Raw genomic sequence first — 20,192 nt, forward strand, 5'->3', positions numbered from 1 at the left:
ATGCATTCATGTTTTATACCTTTATTTCCATGGTTTGTAAATATTTCTAACAAATGCTGTTTTGTTGGGCTTGGCCAGATATGCAGCCTAGAGGTGCCAGGTACGAGGGAATGAACCTTGGAAGTCCAGTTACCCGAATTCATATGTTCTGTCAAAGTGCCAAGAGTGACGTTAACTGAAAATAGATCAGTGATAAGTAAAGAGTAGCTATAATAAAACTGAATTTCCATCAGTAGAACAAGGAGTACGTAAATGCTGACAAATTCACCACTATGTGGCCTATTAGCCAAGCCACATTTATGTTGAACTTTCTACCTTCAGGTTAGAAGCATGCAAAGCTACAATTGGTAAATTAACCTTAGCTTTCCTTGATAATGAAATCATTGAATTCTGGGTTTGTTACTGTGAACAAACTGCCTGAAAATAAGCTGCCCTTTCTTAATGTAGGGCGGAAAACCATAAAGGTGAATATATTCTAATAATCTAAGCATGCACAAATGTGCAGTAGTATAACTACATCAGCACATTTCTAAAAGTTGGGTGCTCCTATGGAAATGTAGATTAAGCAATAAAATGCATCTCATAATGTCCAGAATTTTCAATAGTCTGCAAGTAATATCAAATCTGGAGAGAAAAAATATATATATGGTATAGACATTATACAATGTACAGTATATGCCATTCATTCATTCATTAGTTCCAGTCTTTATATCATGACCTTCAAGTGGCTGTGACAAGTTGTTTGATTACTTGACTTGGGAGTTTATCTGAGCACTATAATTCTACTGGCTTTTCTATACTGCACAAAAATTTGCTCCAATGTTCTGAATGTGAGAGTTTAGAATAAAAAGTGGCCATGTCCTACTACAGCCTTCATCTTCTCTACCTGTAACCAAACCTGGTGACTAACACATTTATAAACACCACTAACATAAATCAGACTTTCCAAACTTGGATTGCATCACATGGCTCCCAGGCTAAGATCCAGATCTGCGAACCTAAAACACGAAAAAATATCCCAGAAAGCACTTTGATTTGCCTGTATCAAACAGTGAGCACACACCTGCTAAAGCTAGGCACAACAATTCCAATTTAAAATGAAGCCTAACCCTAAAGAAGTTATTTTCTTCATATGGAGTAGAAGAACCAAATACAGGTGTTTAATCTATTTTCCGTCAAAGGGAGACCTTCAGGCTGCTTATAAAACCACATAAAAACAAAATATTAAAGCAATGCTTGTCAGGATACAAAATAGAAGATTAGTGGCTGCTGGAGAGTTTTTGACAGCCAGGCATGCTTTGAACTGAAACAAGTATCTGATACTTCTGATTCCACCTAGGCTTCACGTTGAGCTGGTTCATGTTTCTTTGGAATACAATTCCTTGCATTGCCAGGTGCAGGAATAAAAACCAAATTAAAGCCTTCACTAGTACATGTGCGTGCTTCTTAGCAGGTAGCAAAAAGCTGGACTTGTCAAAGGTGAAATATTCATTTTCTGGATTCCTCAGTGCCACTTTGCTGCAAATAATTTCATCTTCTCAGAAACAAAGCCAGAGATGGTGGAAAAGTAAGAAAGATCACAAGCTACTGTATTTGTCTGCTCACCGCTTCTTCATCCACAGGAGTTTTTGAAAGAGAAAAAGATTTTTTAGCTGAGGATTGACGTCAGAGTTCGTATTAAGCTCTAGATGTATTTGGGAAGGTGGGGGGAAGGCTGTGTATAAGCAGCTGGAAGGATTTCAAGAATGCAAAGTCCAGTAAGGACCTTACTTCCCCAATGAGCCTGCATGAGAACGTCAAACCTCTTGTGGGTTCAGGACAAACAGCATCTTGTACGCCCCGATGCACAGTTTGCTCTCAGCAAGACCTTGCGTAACTTTTCTCAGGCTTTCTACCCCAATCTCCTCTCTGCACTTCCTCTGCTAAACACATTACTTTGAAAACTGAATAGATAATATAGTCAACTTCCTGCCTCTTAAAGAAAAACTATCTTTAAAGAGTTTAATATGCACTGTTAAAGAAGAACTCCAAGTAGGATGCAAAATTCACTAAACTAGCCTTTCTCAACCTTTATAACACAGATGAACCCTATAATGTTTAGGTCTATTTGAACCCCTGCTAATAATTAGTATATGTACAGCTCAGTGTGGATTGACATGAACCATAAAGTGATTGTAAAGGCATTTTTTTTTATTTAAAAAGAGGTCATACTTACAACTGTACCTGCTCTATTGCACAGAGAGGTCCCACACCTCCTCTTCTGTAGTCCCCTGCCGATGTTGTTCCGCTCCTTCTTCCTTGCGGGTGGCCATGCCCCCCCCCCCCCTCGCTTCCTCCTTACAGGATGGGACAGCATTGGATTGTGAGAAGAGGCAGGTGAGTGTTTAGGGATGAGTGAGGTGGAAAAAGTAGTGCAGAGTTTTTTCTGTCTTAATGCAGATAATGCATTAGGGTTAAAAACCTTTTGACTTAAGAACCACAAAAGGTATAAGAATAAATAAAAAGAAAAAGGAATGTAGTGTACTATGAGTGCTCTGATTGACAAATTTGAAATTAAACAAATAATGTCCAGGAAAGCAATATGACAGCTTCATTGCATTGGCAGACCATTACATTGTTGGTTAGTGAAATGACTGCCCTCAATGGCAGTCAGTATAGAAGGGAACTCTTGGATCAATGGTCATTGGCAGAAGGTCCCCCTTACACTAGTGGTCAATCAGAGGAATGCTCTTTCCATTGGTGGTCAGTGGGAAGAATGCATCTTCCATTGGTGATCAGCGGGAAAAATGTTCCTTCCATTGGTGGTCACTGGGAAGAATGCTTCTTCCATTGGTGGTCAGTGGGAAGAATTCTTCTTCCATTGAAAGTCAGTGGGAAAAATGCTCATTCCATTGGTGGTGGTGGGAATAATGCTCCTTCCATTGGTGCCTTAACCCTCTTGGGCAAGGCACCAAAGCTTCACAGGTTGCCACTGGAGTCCTCTTTTACTCCTCCATGATGACATCACGGAGCTGGTGGATGTTAGAGACCTTGCACTCCTCCACCTTCCATTTGAGGATGCCCTAGAGATGCTCAATAGGGTTTAGGTCTGGAGACATGCTTGGCCAGTCCATCACCTTTACCCTGAGCTTCTCTAGAAAGGCAGTGGTCACCTTGGAGGTGTGTTTGGGGTTGTTTTAATGTTGGAATACTGCCTTGCGGCCCAGTCTTCGAAGGGAGGGGATCATGCTCTGCTTCCATATGTCACAGTACATGTTGGTTCCCTCAATGAACTGTAGCTCCCCAGTGCCGGCAACACTCATGCAGCCCCAGACCATGACACTCCCACCACCATGCTTGACTGTAGGTAAGACACACTTGTCGTTGTACTCCTCACCTGGCTGCCGCCACACACGCTTGACACCATCTGAACCAAATAAGTTTATCTTGGTCTCATCAGACCACAGGACATGGTTCCAGTAATCCATGTGCTTGGTCTGCTTGTCTTCAGCAAACTGTTTACGGGCTTTCTTGTGCATCATCTTGCAAGAAGTGGCTTCATTCTGGGAGGACAGCCATGCAGACCAATTTGATGCAGTGTGCAGCGTATGGTTTGAGAACTGACAGGCTGACCCCCCCCCCCCACCCCTTCAACCTCTGCAGCAATGCTGGCAGCACTTATACATCTATTTCCCAAAGAAAACCTCTGGATATGACGCTGAGCACGTGCACTCAACTTCTTTGGTGGACCATGGTGAGGCCTGTTCTGAGTGGAACCTGTCCTGTTAACCGCTGTATGGCCTTGGCCCCCATTCTGCAGCTCAGTTTCAGGGTCTTGGCAATCTTCTTACAGCCTAGGCCATCTTAATGTAGAGCAACAATTCTTTTTTTCCAGATCCTCAGAGAGTTCTTTGCCATGAGGTGCCATGTTGAACTTCCAGTGACCAGTATGAGAGAGTGAGAGCGATGACACCAAATTTACCCCTGCTCCCCATTCACACCTGAGAACTTGTAACAAGTCACATGACACCAGGGGGGGGGGTGGATAATTGGGCCCAATTTGGACAATGTCATTTCTTCAGTGTTGTCACATGAAAAGATATAATAAAATATTTACAAACATGTGAGGGGTGTACTCACTTTTGTGAGATACTGTTTATATACTATATATATATATATATATATATATATATATATATATATATATATATATATATATATATACACACACACACACAGTATACATATAATCTGTGTATTTTTAAATTGTTTTTTTTTTTGTAAGTGGTATTTATAAGAGACTTTAATGATTCAAATATAATTTCAGTTGGTTATTAACCTAAAAGCTTTCTTGTACAATAACAATTGCTTTAATCGGCAGTAGAAAGGCTCCAAAAAGACGCCAGCTATAATTTATAAGAATATTGCCTGTCGAGCCCTGGGGAGTCCTCTAGTTAGGATTATATAACCACTCAGTAACATATTAAAAGTACATTAAAAGTACATTGAGGAAAATCTAGCATGGCATGCTGCCCCTTTTAGTTCCTCTGTGGCTGGACAGCAATCCAATATCGAAGCCATGTAATAAAAACATCACTTTGAAGATTTCACTGGGAAGCCTAAAACGTGATAAAATACTTCTGCTTTTTGTCACCAAAAGATCTTGACACCAAAAAATATGACAAAATATTGTAACTAGTTTTCCTAAAACATTCAGAATTTTTTGATGCAAACATAGTTACATATGTACAATGTACTATGCACTATGTTTGCAACAAACTTTTCTGGTTTTCCTAAAACATTTAGAAAATGTTGTTGCAAACAGCAAGCTGGTTTATTCTTTTACAAATACAGGTGACCATACAAATGTTCTATTAAAGGAAACTTCATTAACCCGGATCTGATATACAATATACAATGACTGAACAAGACATTTTGTAAATTTGTAATTAAAAATTACTTTTCTATTTCAATCTGTAGCCATCTGATTTCCTAAAACTGCCAAAAATAATTTCAAATGTTGCTTCCATGTATCCATAGAAACCGCAATATCAGTGGCACATTTCCATACACACCCTAGAAATGCCTTTTCCTGCTTCATGCTGTGATTGGCTCAGTGCTTGTACCAAAAGTTTTCCCCTATTACAACCCCAAGGCTGGTCATGTGATTACAGCAGGTAGACGCGCACGATGCACGTGCATGCAGTGTATATATCAGTTTTGACAGAACAGCTGCAAGTACAATTCTGCAGTTGAACAAGTAAAAATCCTTGCATTGCATAGAACTTTAACTATGATCAGGAGGGTATTTATTTTTCTAAACTTAATTGGGGATACATTTCTTTACCACTTGCCTACTGGGGACTTATACCCCCTTCCTAACCAGGCCAATTTTCAGCTTTCAGTGCTCTCACACTTTGAATGACAATTACTCAGCTCAGCCATGCAACACTGTAACCATATAACATTTCCGTCCCTTTCTTCACATAAATAGAGCTTTCTTTTGGTGGTATTTAGCACCTTCAGGTGTTCTAGGAGCATAAATTACACATTTAATTTCCTGACTACCTATCACACTTTTAAAGGCCCTGGAGCACAATGGAAACTACCACAAAATGACCCCATTTTGGAAAGCAAACACCCCAGCACATATTCTATGAGGCATTATGAGTCTTTTGAACATGTCATTTTTTTCCATAAACTTTTTGGAAAATGTGGAAAGAAAATAAAAATGCATTTTTTAGGGCACTGATGAGCACTGTAGTGGCACCGTAGGGCACTGATGAGCACTGTAGTGGCACTGTAGGGCACTGATGAGCACTGTAGTGGCACTGGAGGGCCACTGACGGCTCTGTAGTGGCACTGTAGGGCACGGATGAGCATTGTAGTTGCACTGATGCGTACTGTAGAGACACTGATGGCACTGTAGGGCACTGATGAGCACTGTAGGGCACACAAAAATCAATCCGACTTACGCTGCTGCAAATGATCTCTCTCCTTTCCTCACATGCTGTATCAGTGTGAGAAGAGGAGAGAGCTGAACTGGGCTTGACTCTGGTTTGTTTACAAAGTGATCGCTCCGTAATTGGACAGAGCGATCACATGTTAATTGGGCCGCTGTGTTTGGCCTCTTACCCCAGTCCGTGATGCTCTTTGTCCCGCAGGCCCAGCGATCAGGGACACTTCTGGATGTGCTCCCCAGGGAAGCATGAGCACAGGAGGTATATGACGGCCTCCTAGAACTAGCCGGCCGCACTGTAGCAGTCATTTAGCTGTAGTGCGGTTGGCAAGTGGTTAAATGATTAGTCCCCCTGTAATGACGCATTTCACTGTTTACTTGTTTTTTTTTCAACTTTATTGAAATGTCACAAAATGCAATTTTTTCAGCACACCCCACTACAGCACAGGGTGAACTGTTCTCTTGCTGATCTTCCCTTCGTTAAATAACAAGTAATCAACGTAGATTACCCCTCTTCTGGGTTCGGCTGTCACTTTCGATCACATGATCTGTGCTCCATTAGCTTCAGTGGAAGGCAGGGGAGACATCAGGGTCTAATAGACCCTTGATGCCTCAGTATAAAGGAAACATGGTATGCTATACAGCAGGGCCCTCTTATTCTTCTTGTATTGAATTGTATCCTAACTGCTGTACTGTCGCTTTCCATTTTGTAAAGCGCTGAGCAAACTGTTGGAGCTATATACATCCTAAATTATAATCAAAATAATAATAGCAGATAGGAGTATATTTATAATCCCTGTCTACCAGTCACTGTGTATAAATTGATCAGTAGGTTTTATTTTAGGCTCGGTTTACACTGTTTCATTTACAAAACATACAAAAACACACAGTGCGTTGGTGTGCTGTGGTGCCATTCATTCTTAAAGTCAAATTCCAGGGAACATAGAAATCCTTCCTTGCAGTGGAGTGGCCTCTGCACTGCAAATATTAACTGCTTGTTTAGGTCTAGGGGGTCAACAAAAACAGCAGGCGGCACCTCCCTACATTCCAGCGGTACACGTTTCCTCGGCGTCCTTACATCCAATGCAAGGCTATGAATTTCAGCTTTATCAGTGGCCCATTGAACACTCCTAACACAACATGTGTCGCAGTGCACCACATAGCACAGTGATATGCTTTCATGTGTTATGGTGTGTTGTGTTACAAAACATAGTACATACGCATATTTGGTTACATTTGATGCAGTAGGAAGTCTACTGAAATAAATGAGCTGCCTCCAGTGGTTCCAACGCCTAAAGGTTTTGCATTCTATTGATTAAGGTATGCTTACCTGAGCTTAATCTTGATCCATTGCGGTCCACGAAAGCAGTGGCTCTCTCCCTCCTTACTGGGCAGACTGAGAGCAGAAGGATGGCTCGGGAGCAAGCCCGCAAGGGTGCCCCCATAGAAAGCAGCTTTCTATGGGGGCACTTCTAGAAGAGCAGGAGCCAGGACTGCAGGAAGGGGATCCAAGAAGAGGAGGATCAGGGCTGCTCTCTGCAAAACCATTGCACAAAAATGGTAAGTATGACATACTTACTATTTTGTTTAAAAAAAAATCAAAGCTTTACCAGTGCTTTAACATAGCCCACGTTAACAGCTCAGCAGTATGAACCTAGCCTTAATGACAGCTGCAGATTTAAATATGTTAAAAATGACTTTCAAAACGACATATTAAAGTATATATGAGATTTTTGTGAATGGGTTTTACTCTAAATTTAAATAACAACTGCTATGTGCATGGTCAGCGCTACCAACAAACAGCCAAGCAAGGTCTACATTTACCTAATACAGTTAATGTGATATGTGCCCGGCTGATGCTGTACCTGGGGAGGCATGCTGATTTGTGCCTCCATTTATTTTGGCCTGGTTAAGCAATCGGGCTCGGCTCTTCACCACTCATATTGAGCAGCTGGTACAGCTTGTGTCTGTCGTATCAGATGTCTGACAGTTCCTTTGTTTATTTCCAAAATTAGCTTGCTTCTTCCAAGTGGTTAAACAATTGAGGCTCCTTGCACAGGTGTTTAATGCCACTGTCAGCTTGGGAAGGTGTTATGCAATTAGCTCACGGCCAATTAGATTTCACGGTGCTTAATGCACTCTGCTTATGACTGAGCATTTGCGATACTGTGACCCTCTGCCTTCTGGAAAACCTTTGCCTATTTTAAAGCAGAACTCTAGCCCAACAGCTAATTGCACTCAAGTCTAGGAAAGAGGAAAAAGCCGACTGGACTGCAGGAAAGTTTATTTTAGTCTATGGCAACTTTATTGTTCCAGGCAAACAAGCAAAGATCCCCTCCCTAGGTCTATTTCCTCTATGATTAAGCCCAGCTTTGTGGGAGAAACGCATCAGTAATGGAGGTCCAAGGTGGGGTTCTTTGTTTCTTTGTCAATAAAGTTTTCAGTGGTTGAATTTTCCTTGAATGCAGCAGGCTTTTTCTCCTTCATAGACCAGGAAAATCAGGAGGTCCGGACTCTGTGTAGGCCAGTAAAGTTCCTCCACCTCAAACTCGCTCATTCTTGTCTTTATGGACCTTGTTTTGTGCACTGGTGGGCAATCATGTTGGAACAGGAAGGGGCCATCCCCAAACTGTCCCCAAAAAGCTGGGAGCATGACATTTCCCAAAATGTCTTGGTATGCCGATGTCTTAAAAAGTTCCCTTCACTGGAACTAAGGGGCCAAGCCCAACCCCTGAAAAACAACCCCACACCATAATCCCCCCTCCACCAAATGATTTGGACCAGTGCACAAAGCAAGGTCCATAAAGACATGGATGAGCGAGTTTGGGGTGGAGGAACTTGACTGGCCTGCAAAGAATCCTGACCTCAACCCGATAGAACACCTTCGGGATAAATTTGATCGGAGACTGCAAGCCAGGCCTTCTCGTCCAACATCAGTGATAGACCTCACAAATGCGCTTCTGGAAGAATAGTCAAACATTCCCGTAGACACACGCATAAACTTTGTGGACAGCCTTCCCAGAAGAGTTAAAGCTGTTATACCTGCAAAGGGTGAGACAACTCAAAATTTAACCTTACAGACTAAGCCTAGGAATGCCATTAAAATTGAGGATTGACCGATTATCGGCAAAGCCGATATATCGAGGGCTGATATGCACTTTTCCCGATATATCGGAATCGGCCACTGAGGTTGCCGATATTTCAGGAAAGTGCTTTTACCGGAGTGATGCCTGCAGCTAGAGGCCTCACCCCAGTACCGGCATCCATAGATGACAGTCAGCTGTCTTGTATTGACAACTGATGTGGCTCGGCTGTCATTACAAGGAGCGGGAGAGGACGTCCCCCCCTCCCGCCGCCTTCCGCAGTTCGCCCGGATCTCCCTTCCCAGCGGGAGACCCGGGCAACCATCCTGCATGGCCGTCGAAGACCCGATCAAAGCCGCATTTGGCTCTGATTGGGTCTCCATGTAAAAAACAGGAAGTGATGTCATGAGTGACATCACTTTCGGGTACTGTCTGGCGCCAGATTAAAAAAAAATGACAGCATTCAAAACAGCAAAACTTGGCATTTTGAATGCTTTTAAGTGCAGAGGAGGGGTTTGGGGTCTTTTAGACCCCCAGATCCCTCCACAAGAGTACCTGTCAAATAAAAAAAAAAAAAAAAACTTTTTTGTACGAAAATATCGGCCAATATCAGCCGATACTGATACGCATTGACAAAAATATCGGTATCGGCAACGAGAAACCGATATCAGTCGATCACTTATTAAAATCCATGTGCGTGTAAAGGCAGGTGTCCCAATACTTAAGGCAATATAGTGTGTATATCTATCCATATATATCTACAGTATCTATATATATTTATATACAGTATGTGTATATTCTGATTCACAGTGTTATATCCAGTATATACCAGGGAAGGGCACACACATTTCATTTTTGTAAGCTCAGTTCAAATGTAACTTTTTTTTCATGGACTGTATCGAGATTTGAATCTTGTCATATCAATAATTTAAGAAAACTCTCTCCATCCTAGAATTATATTTCATGCTAAGTCTCTATGCAGACATCTTTTATCCCACACACAGAATGTGAGAGATTAAGTATTCCACTTTAAGTGTCTTTCTGAGACATTAAATAATACAACAATGCAGACTCTCCTAATGACACATTTCTTCAGCTTTCACACCTATTACTGCAAATGCATGTATAATTTATGTAAACAGCGCTAATAGTGAAAATAGTGTCTTTACCCACCGGAGGCCGAGACAGGAACAAGGCTCTATTACGATTCCCGGGAGTCCAGCCATTGATGTACCATCCATATTTAGTCCATATACGGCCTAACACTAAAACTTGAAAGAATCTGAATATGTGATCTTACAGTAAATGTAAATTCAAATCTCTAGAGTCTCACATAAACTTTAACATGTTATTGTCATTTTAGAAATCATTTTTAATATTTTAAAACCTGCAGCTGTTTTTTTTTTTTTAATAATCCCTGGTGATCCTGCCAAGAAGGCCCTTGTTCAGGCACTTTCTGTTATGGGGTGACAATACTTTGTCCCTTTATCCCAATTGTGCTCCTGAATTGTCACCCTGAGAGACAGAATTTCAACAAACATTGGAACAGGAAACTCATTTTGAGAAAGGCAGGCCAATCTGGGGTGCATGATAGGCATTTAATGCCTGCAAAGAGGTTGCAAGAGATCAGCAGCACTGAGATCCAAGAAAGATGAAAACAGTATCCTTTTTTTTTTAAGTCAGGGCTTACACCTACATTAACTGGAAATGAAAACCTGCTAAAATACATACTAGGTTCGCTTTAACAACTAACTAGGGAAGGCACAAGGTAAGGAGGCTTTACCAAGAAATTTGAACAGAATCAAGAGCTTATCTGGTATAAATCAAGATGCATATGTTTTAGCTAAGCAAAAACGGTTTTGCAACCCAAGCATCTTCAGTGGCAGTCAATTTTGCAAACGACTGCAGAATATTAAAGCTAAAGTTTAATCGGCTTATATTTTGTCTTCGTTAGTTCACCAAACCCCCCCCCCCCCCTCCTTATCAACATGCTAGTGACATTTAAAAAAAAAACAGCTTTTTTAACAGACCCAGTGCTGTCATTACTAGGTCTCTGTGCTTCTTTATGCAATGGAGGGCATGGCCTTTTAGTGCATTACCCTTGCGACAATGGTTTATTTAAAGTATATGCACATCATACTCACAAATAAGATGAAAAGTCAAGCAAAATATAAAAGTGTAAGTCCACCAAATTCTCCACTCAGCATAGCCTGCTGGTTAGTGATAGTTGTGGAATGGAAATCTCCAAATGGAGCTTCATTAGGTGCTCAGGATTAGGGCAAACACACACTATAGTGGGATATGCTCTATTCATTTTCATGTCAGTGATTGACAACCTCTCCCACTACATACCTGAGCCTGATCTTGAACCAGCAATGTGCATGTGAGCCGAGGCTCTCTCACTCCCCATTGGCTCCTGCTGCTGTCAATCAGAGCCAGCGAGGAGGGAGCACGCAGGAGTGCCCTCATAGCATTGGCCTTGCTATGGGGGCATTCGCTGGGGGGGAGAAGTCAGGAGGGCCAACAGGGAACCTGAGAAGAGATGGATCAGAACTGCTCTGTAAAAAGTTACTGCACAAAGCAGGTAAGTATGACATGTTTGTAAACCTTCATTTTTTTTTTAATTATAAATACCAATCACTTCATAACTCCTGCTGAAAAAAGCTTGTTGTTACAGAGTTTAGTTACTGAATCTGAAATTTACACAGAGCCAGTCTGCCTGAAATAAGGTAACTACTAGTACTGATCTTCACTTTCTTTTTAGGTAACCTATAGTGCTCTGGGAATTTTTGTCACATGTTAAATGTTTATTTGTAAAACAACAAAATTCAAAGAAAGATCATTGTACTTGCAAATGATGCGCGAAATTTGAAAACTCTTTCAAAGTTTTTTCCCATTCTCATTTTGTTCTTTAAGAACTGTCATAAAGAGTTTGTCTAGTTCAGATTTTTTTTGTACTCTTAGCAGTGACTCGTCCATTAAAGCAGTATTAAACCCCCGAAAATGTAATTTATTGCAGCTTTAATCAAAGATATGTATTTGCAAACGATGCAAGTTTGGAATTTTAAGTGTTTTTCTTTTCTCATCTTGTTCTTTGAAAGCTGTCATTCTGTTCACATTTCCTTCTGCTTTCTTTATGATATCTACAGACAAATCCATAGGCTCTGGGCTCTTATTATACAGTGTTAGATCAAAGATGGCATCCCAGGAATCCCATCATCTGTGCCTGTCTCACTGGATGGCAGGGGTCAGCTGACATTGGAACAGCTAAAGATGCTGGGGATGCATTCTTTCTCCAACTGTTTCTTCTGCCATTTTCCTTCACTATACATGGTACTATATTATATTACATCTCTTAGGGGTAACTGAGTTTCTTAGCAGTGACTCATTCCTTAGAGATGGCTTCAACCAACATTTATGAGATAAAAAAACATACACGTACTGTATTTAAGGGTGTATTACTGAATACAGAGCTGCCTGTCATATATTCTTGGACTTTAAGTTTACGTACCATAACAAAATGGCTCACCTACCCTCTGCCCTTCATTATAATGTATGTGCTTCTACTATGGAGGTTCTCAAAAATATATAGCATTAGGACTGCAGATAATATTAGGGTGCCTTGGAGCGGCTGTGCAGCTTACGCATGTATTTACAAATGTGTGCAAACTAAACCCCTGTTTTTAACGCAAACTGTTAGACAGGTATATTCGGTTGGTTGCAGGCTGGCTGGCGAGTTGAGCTGGGAATTTTTGGGGGTTTTATTTTGCATACGTTGCCTTTCCATGTGTTACTTGCTGTGAGGGCCGGTTGTAGGTGGGTGCAGTGGCCATTTCTTTGTACTATTACAAAATGTTCACCCACTTTCTCCTAATGATAATCCCATTAAGAACAGAGTTTTCCACAATGGAGAGCTCTAATGACAAAACCCATGAGCTTATTCTGATGAGCATTTTGCACAGTACATTTGTTCTTGTACAGTATAGTACAAACAGTATTTCAGCAAACATGTTGTTACATTCTACTGCACTTCAAACAGACACCGTTGCATGCAGTTTTCATCCAATGTTTTGCCAGGAAATACTCTTAAAGTGGAACTTTACCCATAAAAACTTGACAAAAATGATCTTAATCAAGAAACATACACTCCACATTAATAAATATGCTACCAAAATTTGTGTGTGCTGTAAAATTCTCCCAGCATTGCCTGTTTCTTCTTCCTGGAGGCTGCCATTTTGCTGAAGCCCAGAGCCCCTGAACAGCAGTAAAGCTTTTTAGGCTGTCTAAAAATTCAACACAGTGCTTAAAAATAGACAGCAACTGAGCATGTGTAGAGCAGTGTGAGAGGTATTACTGGATTTTAAACAATAGGAACTTATGTTTAATGTTTTTCATAGCTGCAAAAGACAGCCTGAAGAGATCTAGCAGGACTTTTATTTCTGACTGAAGTTCCCTTTAGGCACATTCAAATGCCTAAAAACATTCTATAAAACTTTTAAACCCACTTTTATGTTTCTTTCTTTTTTGTTTAGCATGCTTCTGCATGCTGGGAAAACCACTCTTTCGTAAACCAGGCTGGCCACTTCCTTAGGACCTAAATATCTATAACAAAATAAACAATTGAAATACTTACCCAGTGAATGGGAAATATAGTTGTGTTTTCAGTAAGAACACATTTTATGTTATTCTCAAAATGTTAACTTAAAAGTAAATGTCAATGTATCATGCACTTTTTTGTACCTTCACAGTTCTATATTGGAATTATTGTATTTCATATAAAACTTTGCAGATTCTCCTTCTATCTGTATATCAGGGAGTATGGTGAGCATCCATCCTATAAGACTGTAGCCCATAAATGCAGTCCTCAGTCGAGCCTTGGAACACACACAGAACTTTTTTCTTCCTTCCCAGTGCCCAGAAGCTGAGTGTGTGTAGCTGGTAGGGTCAGCATTAAGGGCCAATTCACACTATATGTAGTGACAGACGTTTTACCACATGGTAAAGCGTCTGTCACCGCAGGGACACACAGGAAACAATTGTTTCCTATGTGTCCCATTCACACTGCAAAACAGCCTTCTAACACCCCCTTGCTTGCCCTCTAGTAAGCAACAGCAGGACCCACTTTGGACATACTGGCAAGAGTACAGTTTGGGATTTCAATGGCCACAGACCAATATTGCATCTATTCTGCCAGAAAATTATGTTTAGCTGCTAGGATTGTCTGATGGATCTGTTGGCTCTTCCTCAAAGAGAAAAGATACAGACTGCTCATTAAGCAGACATTATTATTGAATGACATAGGATGAGGGTTAGTCAGAATAATAAGCACAAGACATGATCACTGTAATAGCATGCTAAAGTTTACGAACAGGTAACTAACTTTCCTGAAGAGCACCTGTCAGTATTTGATTCTAACTACAGTGACTTATTAGTGAACCATTTTCAGATGCTAATTTACAACAGAGATCTTCCTGCTCAACTGTTTTGTGCCTCGAACAGTTAGAGAGATGACATTCTACAGTTAAAATGGATATAAACCCGAAAAATGGACAAAGCATATCCCTCTATAGTGTGTACTTACTCTCAATCCAGAGCACTGTAATTTTTTATTATTATTATTATACAGGATTTATATAGCGCCAACAGTTTGCGCAGCGCTTAACAAAATGAGGGAAGACAATACAGTTACACTACAATTTGGAACAAAAGGAATCAGAGGGCCCTGCTCGTTAGAGCTTTCTGTCTGCTGCTTCATTCCTCTGCTATCAGCCTTAGTCACTTCTGACAAGTTTTCCTGACAAAAAGAGAAAAAAGGTGATAGGGGAGGGACCTCCAGCTGATTGACAGCCTCAGCTCTCTTCCTGTGTGCTGTGTGAAGGGGGTGTATCCCTTTCCTCCAATCAGTTTTTGGAGCTCTCTACTACCCTTTTTTTTTTGCTCAGATAAACTTTCTGGACTTTGAACAGATGTGAAGAAGAGAAGACGGCAGATAAACAGGTAAAACATATGTAGGAGGATTTGTTTTATCTCTGTGTATCCCTTGAGGCGAGTTTCCCTGTAGCTGATACTTTCCCCAATACTAACTTGCTATAATCTGGTATGTGCTATGCCTCTGGGTGGAGACAGCCAAGCAGAGGCAGGCTTTGCTTGCTCATTTTAGAGCTGTTCCACGATGACTGGTGATTTAATGACTGGTGGGACAGTGATCAAGAAGAAGCAGGAGAGGTCGAAGAAGCACAGATCCATAAAATGAAGGAAGCAGGAAGATCCTTGCACTGTAGGTCCTCAGGTACAGTTTCCTCTCCAGCAGAGAAAACAGTTTTCAGCACAGCAGTGATATCGCCAAATCTCACTCCAAATCCGGTGACAGTAGTAGTCAGAGGCAGCAGTGCCTTGGAAGATCTCACACTGCAGATATACGTGAGAATGTAGGCACAGAAAGTGCACTGCAAGGTAAATTTCAGGGCGCTGCTTAGGCACGATTAACATATATAAAACATCAATTATTACATTTTTAAGTTCTGGAACACTTTAAAAGGAAAGCAGTTACTATGTCTCACATCCTAAAATGAAAATGCAACAGGTTTTCATTCTATTGGGTGCCTTGCCAAAGAAATATAAGCAGTCTGGATAAGTAATGAGTGTTTGTTGAGGCATTTGTACATATCTTCCACATCTGGCTTCAAAGACTGAACTAAGAAGGTAGATTTCATAGGGACCAGTATGAGAACCTGTGTCCTGATCAAATATAGAATTTACACACTTAAATTCACTCAGCATCCATTCTAGCATCCATCCTTTACAGATGGCTGCCCTGCTAAACCCTAAAGTCACCAGTATTCATATTTCCTGCATTGCTCTGAGTTTAAATCTGCAAAAGAAAACCATATAGTGCTTTCCCTGATCTCATGTTTCTCTGAGAGCGAGGCTGTACAGCACAGAATCATTTTGCCATAAGCTAAGATTCCAAGCAGAAGCATTGAGAAAAGCATGCTGAATCTGGCAGAAATGGATTATATAAAACATGACTTAGAGATAAACTAAGTGACTGATCTGAAGCTGAACTCCACTCAAACTAATTTGATCTACAACTAATAAATGCAGTTTAATTACATACACATGAACCATCACAGCAGCAAAAAGGTTTTATTTTATTTTATTCAGACAATACTGTATTCCAGGCACACCTGCCAGACAGCACAGCCTGTTTGGTGACCTCATTTTTACCCAATGATGTTATGCAACACAAGTTAGTCACTCAACTGCCCCCATATTAATGTCACCACTTTGCTCTCTCTTCCACTCAGCAAGCTCATAGAATGACAGAACCTGAGCAATGCAACTTAATTGGCTAATAGTGCTACCCCTCCCTCTCCTCGTCTTAGCCCTGATTTAGCAGGGAATACAAAAAAGCTAACACAAAGACAGATTCAGTTACTTGTATTAAATGTATTTAAAAACAAATTATTTTGTTCAACATTAAGCACAATTGCAATGCTTCCAGGGTAGAACTTCCAGTTCACTGTTATTGCCTTAGGAATCTCTTTTCAAACAGCCGGGTATGACCCCTTTAATAATGACAATGCTGTATATATTTAATGGGAGTCTAGTGCATGTCTGCTGTCTATGTCTGTCACAGAGCCAGGCAGGCTAGTGAGGCTACAATGTGACGTGCCCTGGAGGTGAAGCAGTCTGACTAGAACAATGTGACTTCATTTCATCTGCAGGAAGCCTCTGCTTTATCCGGGGCTAATTTAACCACAGAACCCATGCTCTGTCTTCTGGCTCTCGTAGCTTAAATATATCTCCTTTTTTTTTTCTTAACAAATGCTCCAAGCTACCTCTGAGACTCTGTTTTCGCCTAAAGTCCCATACTGTCATCCATGACGAGTTTAAAAAAAGAACAGGCTTTTGAATGCTACGGGGTATGGCACAGGGACAATCTTATCCAATATCCATTTTCAGAACTTTAAACACACCGTTTATTTGTATGCATTTTCATTAACCCATAGCATCCATTTATCTTCCTTCTGTACCCAAATCCTTCCCTTACTAATCCTACATCAAGTCTAATAATCTATATACCTGTGTAAATAAATGTATTCTTTAACTGACAAATTAAAATGATTAAATGCAGCAATGATGAATGAATAACGAATTAATACAAATGTGCATTTACAAAATTTTTGTAATGAAGACTGTAGTGCAAACTGAAGTGATGCAGCTCCCCCCTCCCCCCCTACAGGAATATAGAGGAAGTACGAGACAGTGGCCACCACAATTGTGAGTATGATACCCCTTTAAAGTGTTACTAATCCCAGGACCCTGCATTCACTATATCTGGTCTCCCACAGTACACAGAACATAGAAATGCAATATAGCAATCTTTTGACTTCTTGTGTCTGGTTAAGGCTTGTAGAAGGAGTTTTCATTCTGCTCTGACTGTCCTACCAGGCTGCAGGACCCCTGACCCTCTGCCTGGGCAGTGCTGATTGGCCCTGTACTGATCACATGCACCCTCCCAAGAAAAAAAAAAAAAAAACTCTCTAGTAATACACACCAAACTGAGCATGTGCAGAGTTCCTCTAGGACTCTGTTCTACTTTACAGATTGTTCCTGCAAGCCTCCTGGTGGAAGAAACAATCAGTCTGGTGAAGATTATTGAGAAAACTGGTGTTGCAGCTATTGCTGTTCATGGAAGGAAAAAAGGGTAAAGGCCACAGCACCCTGTTCATTTTGACTTTATCAAGGCAATAGCAGAAGCCATATCGATTCCAGTTATTGCCAATGCTAGGAACATCCAGGACCACCCGGGTGCGGACGGATGGGACCCCTGCTGGATACCTACCTTTAAGTCTTATTGACCCACTTACCGTACGGTATTGGGGGTCAAAAACTTATGGTGAGTTTGAATTCTTACACCATACTGCACAAGCACGGAGGGTGACACCACCATTGTACACATCTGAGGATTTTCTCTTCTGACGGCTCTTTATCAGACACAATCACAGTATTTTTTTGTTTGGACTACTTTTGGACACATACCACCAATATTTTTTCACAATTTTTAAAAGCCTTTTATGCTTTACACATATCCAGTCTCATAGACTTTTATTTTTATATGTTTTTTTTGGCATAAAACACTGTTGCAGGAGTTCATGAGTATTGCATGTATTTTTATTTACATGTATTGCACAGATATGCACTAATTGTATGCACTGTTTAAGAGCCGGTTCACACTGAGGCAATCCGACTTCGGGGGGGCGACCTGTGAAGTCGCGTGCACCGCGACTTCGGCGCGACTTGCAGGGACTTCACATAATGGAAGTCTATGCAAGTCGCTCTCAGGTCGCCCCAAAGTAGTACAGGACCCTTTTTCTAAGTCGGAGCGACTTGTGTCGCTCCTATTAGAACGGGTCCTGTACTACTCAATGGACGGCGACCTACTGCGACTTGTCAGGCTGACAAGTCGCGCTAGCCTGAATGGGCTCTTAATGTATTTTATTTGTATTGCTATTTAGTTGAGGATGCAACACATGATGCACTTTATGTAATAGAGATTGGCAATTGATTGGTTATTGCACGTATGAGATTCTGCTGCTCATATAAACGGTGCTCAATCACCTCATCTACCCCAGTATTGATTTGGTCATCAGACCTATTATCACATATATTATACCACCATCACCTTTGAGACTTTCGCTGTTGGTAATATTTATATTACCGTATTTTCCGGCGTATAAGACGACTGGGCGTATAAGACGACCCCCCTAATTTTCAAGTTAAAACATAGGTTTTGGGCTATACTCGCCGTATAAGACTACCCCCCTTCCGAAGCAAGGCAACACCATTGAAAAACATCAGATTTCTCATAGATCTCTAAGGTACCCTAGTACTGTAATACATGTAATCTCTCATAATATCTCCAAGGTAACCTAAGTATTACCAGTAGATGCAATCTCAAGACGCTGGCTGTGCGGGAATCCTGTACCGGTATACCGTATGTACCGTAGCTTCGGCTACATACAGTATACCGCGCTGAGCCAATCACAGTGAGCAATGTATTCTATTATTGAATGCAAAGCCTGCTCGGATTGGCAGAGTCAGAGAGGCGGGCTGATGTTACTCCGCCAATCTGAGCAGGCTTTGCATTCAATAATAGAATATATCGCTCTCCCTGATTGGCTCAGCGCAGTACACTGTATGTAGCCGAAGCTATGGTACATACGGTATACCGGTACAGGATTCCCACACAACCAGCGTCTTGAGAGATTACATCTACCGGTAATACTTATACTTAGGTTACTTTGGAGACATTATACTCGGCGTACAAGACGACCCCCCATTTCTGGGGGATTTTTTTGAGGTTCAAAAGTAGTCTTATATGCCAGAAAATACAGTACATTCATTTCCATCCTTTAACATTGTGGGTTGTCTACAGCAGCAGTCCTGTTTTTTTATATATACATTTTTTCTTCCCTTTTGGCGCGAGTGTTCTCACACATCACATTTCAAGTTATATGTCTCAAGTCAAAGTCAAGTCTCAAGTCATGAATACCAAGTCAAAGTCAAGTCAAGTCTTTTATTAATTTTAGTCAAGCAAGTCTCAAGTCCTCAAACTGGGTGACTTAAGTCTGACTTAAGTCAAGTCATGTGACTCGAGTCCCCCACCTCTGCTATTTATTACCTTACCAGAAGTGTTATATTTGTCACGGAACCATGAACCAGACGTACAACAACAGATAAGTGAAAATAAGAAGGCTTTATTGAAAATCAAGCTGTAAAGCAAAAGTCCAAACGGATGGCAAAACCAAAGCAGAGTCTATGCGAAGCCAGAGATCAGGAGCCAGGAGGGTAGTCAGACGAAGCCAGGATCAGGAACCAGCAGGGTAGTCAGACGAAGCCAGGATCAGGAACCAGCAGGGTAGTCAGACGAAGCCAGGATCAGGAACCAGCAGGGTAATCAGACGAAGCCAGGATCAGGAACCAGAAGCAGCAGCAGTCTTAGAAGCATGTGAACACAGGAGGACCAAGCAGGGAACTGAAGCCACAGACCTCCTATATATATGAGCTAAGCATCCAGCTCCTCCCAGTGGGAAGGAGGAGCCGCAGGGTGGAAGGCTACAAGAAACCCAGAAACCAAGATGGCCGCCAGCACATGTCAAACGAAG

At 41.3% G+C, this 20,192-nt stretch overlaps 1 protein-coding gene across 6 annotated transcripts in view; it reads right to left on the reverse strand.

Moving 5' to 3' along the window:
- Positions 1 to 20,192, reverse strand: part of DGKI (diacylglycerol kinase iota) — a 533,441-nt gene that overhangs the window by 300,856 nt on the left and 212,393 nt on the right. The gene's annotated exons all lie outside the window — the stretch shown is intronic.

The sequence above is a fragment of the Pelophylax lessonae genome (assembly GCF_965119305.1).
Source record: "Pelophylax lessonae genome assembly, chromosome: 4".
Taxonomy (NCBI): Eukaryota; Metazoa; Chordata; class Amphibia; order Anura; family Ranidae; genus Pelophylax; species Pelophylax lessonae.